Here is a 7,991-nt window from a genome sequence, read left to right as displayed (position 1 = left end):
TCATGCACTTTGTTGCCTTGCAATGCATTCAAGAACTAACTCTTTCAACAGTGCAATAAAGATATTTGCAATGCAATCTGCTGTTGCATCGCTTTGTACATACGTTAAGGCGTAGTGCATTAAAGAATAACAATAAAAGTATCATGCACTTTGTTGCCTTGCAATGCATTCCAGAACTAACTCATTCAACAATGCATTGAAGATATTTGCAATGCACTCTGCTGTTGCATCGCTTTGAACATACGTTAAAGCGTTGTGCATTACAGAATAACAATAAAACTAACATGCACTTTGTTGCATTACAATTCATTCAAAAACTAACTAAGGCCAAAGTGCACTGAATATATTTGCAATGCAATCTGCTGTTGCATCGTTTACTTATAAGCTTAAGCGTTGTGCATTGAAGAATAACATTAAAAGTATCATGCACTTTGTATCCTTGCAATGCATTCAAGAACTAACTCATTCAATAGTGCATTGAAGATATTTGCAATGCAATCTGCTGTTGCATCGTTTTGCACATACGATTAAGCTCTGTGCATTGAAGAATAACAATAAAAGTATCATGCACGTTGTTGCCTTGCAATGCATTCAAGAACTAACTCAGGCCAAAGTGCACTGAAGATATTTGCAATGCAATCTGTTGTTGCATCGCTTTGCAAATACGTTAAAGCGCTGTGCATTGAAGAATAACAATACAAGTATCATGCACTTTGTTGCCTTGCAATGCATTCAAGAACTAACTCATTCAACAGTGCATTGAAGATATTTGCAATGCAATCTGCTGTTGCATCGTTTTGTACCTACGTTAAAGCGTTGTGCATTAAAGAAGAACAATAAAAGTATCATGCACTTTGTTGCCTTGCAATGCATTCAAGAACTAACTCTTTCAACAGTGCAATAAAGATATTTGCAATGCAATCTGCTGTTGCATCGCTTTGTACATACGTTAAGGCGTAGTGCATTAAAGAATAACAATAAAAGTATCATGCACTTTGTTGCCTTGCAATGCATTCCAGAACTAACTCATTCAACAATGCATTGAAGATATTTGCAATGCACTCTGCTGTTGCATCGCTTTGAACATATGTTAAAGCGTTGTGCATTACAGAATAACAATAAAAGTAACATGCACTTTGTTGCATTACAATTCATTCAAGAACTAACTCAGGCCAAAGTGCACTGAAGATATTTGCAATGCAATCTGCTGTTGCATCGTTTACTTATAAGCTTAAGCGTTGTGCATTGAAGAATAACATTAAAAGTATCATGCACTTTGTATCCTTGCAATGCATTTAAGAACTAACTCATTCAATAGTGCATTGAAGATATTTGCAATGCAATCTGCTGTTGCATCGTTTTGCACATACGATTAAGCTCTGTGCATTGAAGAATAACAATAAAAGTATCATGCACGTTGTTGCCTTGCAATGCATTCAAGAACTAACTCAGGCCAAAGTGCACTGAAGATATTTGCAATGCAATCTGTTGTTGCATCGCTTTGCAAATACGTTAAAGCGCTGTGCATTGAAGAATAACAATAAAAGTATCATGCACTTTGTTTCATTGAAATGCATTCAAGAACTAACTAAATCAAAAGTGCACTTAAGAAATTTGCAATGCAATCTGCTGTTGCATCGCTTACAATGCATTCAAGAACAAACTCATTCAACAGTGCATTAAAGATATTTGCAGTGCAATCTGCTGTTGCATCGCTTTGTACATACGTTAAAGCCTTGTGCTTTAAAGAATAACAATTAAAGTATCATGCACTTTGTTGCCTTGCAATGCATTCAAGAACTAACTCATTCAACAGTGCATTGAAGATAATTGCAATGCAATCTGCCGTTGCATCGCTTTGCACATACGATTAAGCGCTGTGCATTGAAGAATAACAATAAAAGTATCATGCACTTTGTTGCCTTGCAATGCATTCAAGAACTAACTCATTCAACAGTGCATTAATGATATTTGCAATGCATTCTGCTGTTGCATCGCTTTGCACATACGATTAAGCGCTGTGCATTGAAGAATAACAATAAAAGTATCATGCACTTTGTTTCATTGAAATGCATTCAAGAACTAACTAAATCAAAATGGCACTTAAGAAATTTGCAATGCAATCTGCTGTTGCGTCGCTTACAATGCATTCAAGAACAAACTCATCCAACAGTGCATTGAAGATACTTGCAATGCAATCTGCCGTTGCATCGCTTTGCACATACGATTAAGCGCTGTGCATTAAAGAATAACAATTAAAGTATCATGCACTTTGTTGCCTTGCAATGCATTCAAGAACTAACTCATTCAACAGTGCATTGAAGATACTTGCAATGCAATCTGCCGTTGCATCGCTTTGCACATACGATTAAGCGCTGTGCATTGAAGAATAACAATAAAAGTATCATGCACTTTGTTGCCTTGCAATGCATTCAAGAACTAACTCATTCAACAGTGCATTAATGATATTTGCAATGCATTCTGCTGTTGCATCGCTTTGCACATACGATTAAGCGCTGTGCATTGAAGAATAACAATAAAAGTATCATGCACTTTGTTTCATTGAAATGCATTCAAGAACTAACTAAATCAAAAGTGCACTTAAGAAATTTGCAATGCAATCTGCTGTTGCGTCGCTTACAATGCATTCAAGAACAAACTCATCCAACAGTGCATTAAAGATATTTGCAATGCAATCTGCTGTTGCATCGCTTTGTACTTACCTTAAAGCCTTGTGCATTAAAGAATAACAATTAAAGTATCATGCACTTTGTTGCCTTGCAATGCATTCAAGAACTAACTCATTCAACAGTGCATTGAAGATACTTGCAATGCAATCTGCCGTTGCATCGCTTTGCACATACGATTAGGCGCTGTGCATTGAAGAATAACAATAAAAGTAACATGCACTTTGTTGCATTACAATTCATTCAAGAACTAAACTCAGGCCAAAGTGCACTGAAGATATTTGCAATGCAATCTGCTGTTGCATTGCTTTGCACATACGATTAAGCGCTGTGCATTAAAGAATAACAATAAAAGTATCATGCACTTTGTTGCCTTAAAATGCATTCAAGAACTAACTCATTCAACAGTGCATTAATGATATTTGCAATGCAATCTGCTGTTGCATCGCTTTGCACATAAGATTAAGCGCTGTGCATTGAAGAATAACAATAAAAGTATCATGCACTTTGTTTCATTGAAATGCATTCAAGAACTAACTAAATCAAAAGTGCACTGAAGAAATTTGCAATGCAATCTGCTGTTGCATCGCTTTGTACATACGTTAAAGCCTTGTGCATTAAAGAATAACAATTAAAGTATCATGCACTTTGTTGCCTTGCAATGCATTCAAGAACTAACTCATTCAACAGTGCATTGAAGATACTTGCAATGCAATCTGCCGTTGCATCGCTTTGCACCTATGTTAAAGCGTTGTGCATTAAAGAATAACAATAAAAGTATCATGCAATTTGTTGCCTTGCAATGCATTCAAGAACTAACTCATTCAACAATGCACTGAAGATATTTGCAATGCAATCTGCTGTTGCATCGTTTACTTATAAGCTCAAGCGTTGTGCATTGAAGAATAACATTAAAAGTATCATGCACTTTGTATCCTTGCAATGCATTCAAGAACTAACACATTCAACAGTGCAATAAAGATATTTGCAATGCAATCTGCTGTTGCATCGCATTGTATATACGTTAAGGCGTAGTGCATTAAAGAATAACAATAAAAGTATCATGCACGTTGTTGCCTTGCAATGCATTCAAGAACTAACTCAGGCCAAAGTGCACTGAAGATATTTGCAATGTAATCTGTTGTTGCATCGCTTTGCACATACGTTAAAGCGTTGTGCATTAACAAATAACAATAAAAGTATCATGCACTTTGTTGACTTGCAATGCATTCAAGAAATAATTCATTCAACAGTGCATTGAAGATATTTGCAATGCAATCTGCTGTTGCATTGCTTTGCACATACGTTAAAGCGTTGTGCATTAAAGAACAACAATAAAAGTAACATGCACTTTGTTGCATTACAATGCATTCAAGAACTAACTCAGGCCAAAGTGCACTGAAGATATTTGCAATGCAATATGCTGTTGCATCGTTTGCTTATAAGCTCAAGCGTTGTGCATTGAACAATAACAATAAAAATATCATGCACTGTTTCCTTGCAAATGCATTCAAGAACTAACTCATTCAACAGTGCATCGAAGATATTTGCAATGCAATCTGCTGTTGCATCGCTTTCTTATACGCTCAAGCGGTGTGCATTGAAGTATAACAATAAAAGTATCATGCACTTTGTTGCCTTGAAAATGCATTCAGAACTAACTCATTTAACAGTGCATTGAAGATATTTGCACTGCAATCTGCTGTTGCATCGTTTTGTACCTACGTTAAAGCGTTGTGCATTGAAGAATAACAATAAAAGTATCATGCACTTTGTTGCCTTGCAATGCATTCAATAACTAACTCATTCAACAGTGCATTAATGATATTTGCAATGCAATCTGCTGTTGCATCGCTTTGTACATACGTTAAAGCGTAGTGCATTAAAGAATAACACTAAAAGTATCATGCACTTTGTTGCCTTGCAATGCATTCCAGAACTAACTCATTCAACAATGCATTGAAGATATTTGCAATGCGCTCTGCTGTTGCATCGCTTTGAACATATGTTAAAGCTTTGTGCATTAAAGAATAACAATAAAAGTAACATGCACTTTGTTGCATTACAATGCATTCAAGAACTAACTCATTCAACAGTGCATTGAAGATATTTGCAATGCAATCTGCTGTTGCATCGCTTTGTACATACGTTAAAGCGTAGTGCATTAAAGAATAACAATAAAAGTATCATGCACTTTATTGCCTTGCAATGCATTCAAGTACTAACTCATTCAACAATGCATTGAAGATATTTGCAATGCAATCTGCTGTTGCATTGTTTTGCACATATGTATGTAATGCACATATGTAATGCGTTGTGCATTAAAGACTTTTTTAAAAAATTTTAAGGAACTTTTTTTATCAGACCTATTGAACTTTGAAGTTCAATATGGGTCAGATATGGGCTTATATGGCGTATGAAGCATCAGAAGGAGATTATGAGTATGTCTAGAAAGTTCAAGATTGAGGATTCTTTGGCCAAATATGTTCAGTAGGTCAAATATGGAATTCTGAATGGCTGATTTAACATCAAAGTTAAGGACCCTTTGACCGAAATAAGTTCAATGGCCTGATATGTATATCTATTGGACTTATGAAGCATCAGTAGGAGTCTTTCAGTATGTATAGAAACTTCAAGATTGAGGACTCTTTGGCCAGAAATATGTTCAGTAGGTCAAATATGGAATTCTAAATGGCCGATTTAACATCAAAAGTATTCTCTAAGTTTATATAGTTTAAAACCAATTAGGACCCTTTGACCAGAAATAAGTTCAATCAGTCAAGATATGGACTTCTAAATAGACTTCAATATGGCTAAAGAAGCATCAGAAGTTGTCTATGATTATGTATGGAAAGTTCAAGATTGAGGATTATTTGGCCAGAAATATTTTCCTTGGGTCAAATATGGACCTCTGTATGAATCACAAGTCAATCTTTATGAATAGCATGGTAATGTTCAGGTACTCTTTGGCCAGGAATATGTCCAGTAGATCAAAATATGACATCTGTTTATTTTTCATTAAAAGTAGCCTATAACTTTTTAAAAAACTTTTTAGGAACTTTTTTAAAAACTTTTTAGGAACTTTTTTATCAGACCTGTTGAACTTTTAAGTTCAACTATAGAAGGTGACCGGAAATAAATTCAATAGGTCAGCTATGGCCATATATGGCTCATAAAGCTTCAGATTGAGTCAATGAGTATGTCTCGATAAATCAAGATGAGGACTCTTTGGCCAAAAATATGTTCAGTAGGTCAATTATGGAATTCTGAATGGTTGATTTAACATCAGAAGGAGTCTCTAAGTTTATATAGTTTAAAACCCAATTAAGGACCCTTTGACCAGAAATAAGTTCAATCAGTCAAGATAAGGACTTATAAATGGACTTCAATATGACTAATGAAGCATCAGAAGTTGTCTATGAGTATATGTGGAAAGTTCAAGATCCAGAATTTTTAGGCCAGAAATATTTTCCTTGTGTCAAATATGGACTTCTGTATGGGTAATATAACATCACAACAAGTCAATCTTTATGAATAGCAAGTTAACGTTCAGGTACTCTTTGGCCAGGAAGAGTCCAGCAAGTCAAAAAGTGACCTCTGTATACAGAGTTCAAAGACTCTGTATGGCAAATTTTTCATCAAAAGTAGTCTATAACTTTTTTTTAAACTTAGGACCCTTTGACCGGAATTAAGTTCAATAGGTCAGATATGGCTTATGAAGCATCAGAAGGAGATTGTGAGTGTGTAGAAAATTCAAGATTGAGGACTCTTTGGCCAGAAATATGTTTATTTGGTCAAATATGGACTTCTGTATGGCTGACGTAATATCAGAAGGTGTTAACGAGAATGTATAGAAAGTGACCGGAAATAAGTTCAATAGGTCAGATATGGCCATATATGGCTTATGAAGCATCAGAATGAGTCAATGAGTATGTCTCGATAAATCAAGATGAGGACTCTTTGGCCAAAAATATGTTCAGTAGGTCAAATATGGAATTCTGAATGGCTGATTTAACATCAGAAGGAGTCTCTAAGTTTATATAGTTTAAAACCCAATTAAGGACCCTTTGACCAGAAATAAGTTCAATCAGTCAAGATATGGACTTATAAATGACTTCAATATGACTAATGAAGCATCAGAAGTTGTCTATGAGTATATGTGGAAAGTTCAAGATTCAGAATTTTTTGGCCAGAAATATTTTCCTTGTGTCAAATATGGACTTCTGCATGGGTAATATAACATCACAACAAGTCAATCTTTATGAATAGCAAGTTAACGTTCAGGTACTCTTTGGCCAGGAAGAGTCCAGTAAGTCAAAAAGTGACCTCTGTATACAGAGTTCAAAGACTCTGTATGGCAAATTTTTCATCAAAAGTAGTCTGTAACTTTTTTTTAAATTTAGGACCCGTTGACCGGAAATAAGTTCAATAGGTCAGATATGGCCATATATGGCTTATGAAGCATCAAAAGGAGATTGTGAGTGTGTAGAAAGTTCAAGATTGAGGACTCTTTGGCCAGAAATATGTTTATTTGGTCAAATATGGACTTCTGTATGGCTGACGTAATATCAGAAGGTGTTAACGAGAATGTATAGAAGGTGACCGGAAATAAGTTCAATAGGTCAGATATGGCCATATATGGCTTATGAAGCATCAGAATGAGTCAATGAGTATGTCTCGAAAAATCAAGATGAGGACTCTTTGGCCAAAAATGTGTTCAGTAGGTCAAATATGGAATTCTGAATGGCTGATTTAACATCAGAAGGAGTCTCTAAGTTTATATAGTTTAAAACCAATTAAGGACCCTTTGACCAGAAATAAGTTCAATCAGTCAAGATATGGACTTCTAAATGGACTTCAATATGACTTATGAAGCATCAGAAGTTGTCTATGAGTATATGTGGAAAGTTCAAGATTCAGAATTTTTTGGCCAGAAATATTTTCCTTGTGTCAAATATGGACTTCTGTATGGGTAATATAACATCACAAGTCAATCTTTATGAATAGCAAGTTAATGTTCAGGTACTCTTTGGCCAGGAATATGTCCACTAAGTCAAAAAGTGACCTCTGTATACAGAGTTCAAAGACTCTGTATGGCAGATTTTTTATCAAAAGTAGTCTATTTAAAAAAAAAAAAACTTTTTAGGACCCTTTAACCGGAAATAAGTTCAATAGGTCAGATATGGCCATATATGGCTTATGAAGCATCAGAATGAGTCAATGAGTATGTCTCGAAAAATCAAGATGAGGACTCTTTGGCCAAAAATATGTTCAGTAGGTCAAATATGGAATTCTGAATGGCTG

Source organism: Phoxinus phoxinus (genome assembly GCF_949152265.1).
Source record: "Phoxinus phoxinus genome assembly, chromosome: 13".
In the NCBI taxonomy this organism is placed as follows: domain Eukaryota; kingdom Metazoa; phylum Chordata; class Actinopteri; order Cypriniformes; family Leuciscidae; genus Phoxinus; species Phoxinus phoxinus.
This window is presented reverse-complemented; position numbering follows the sequence as displayed.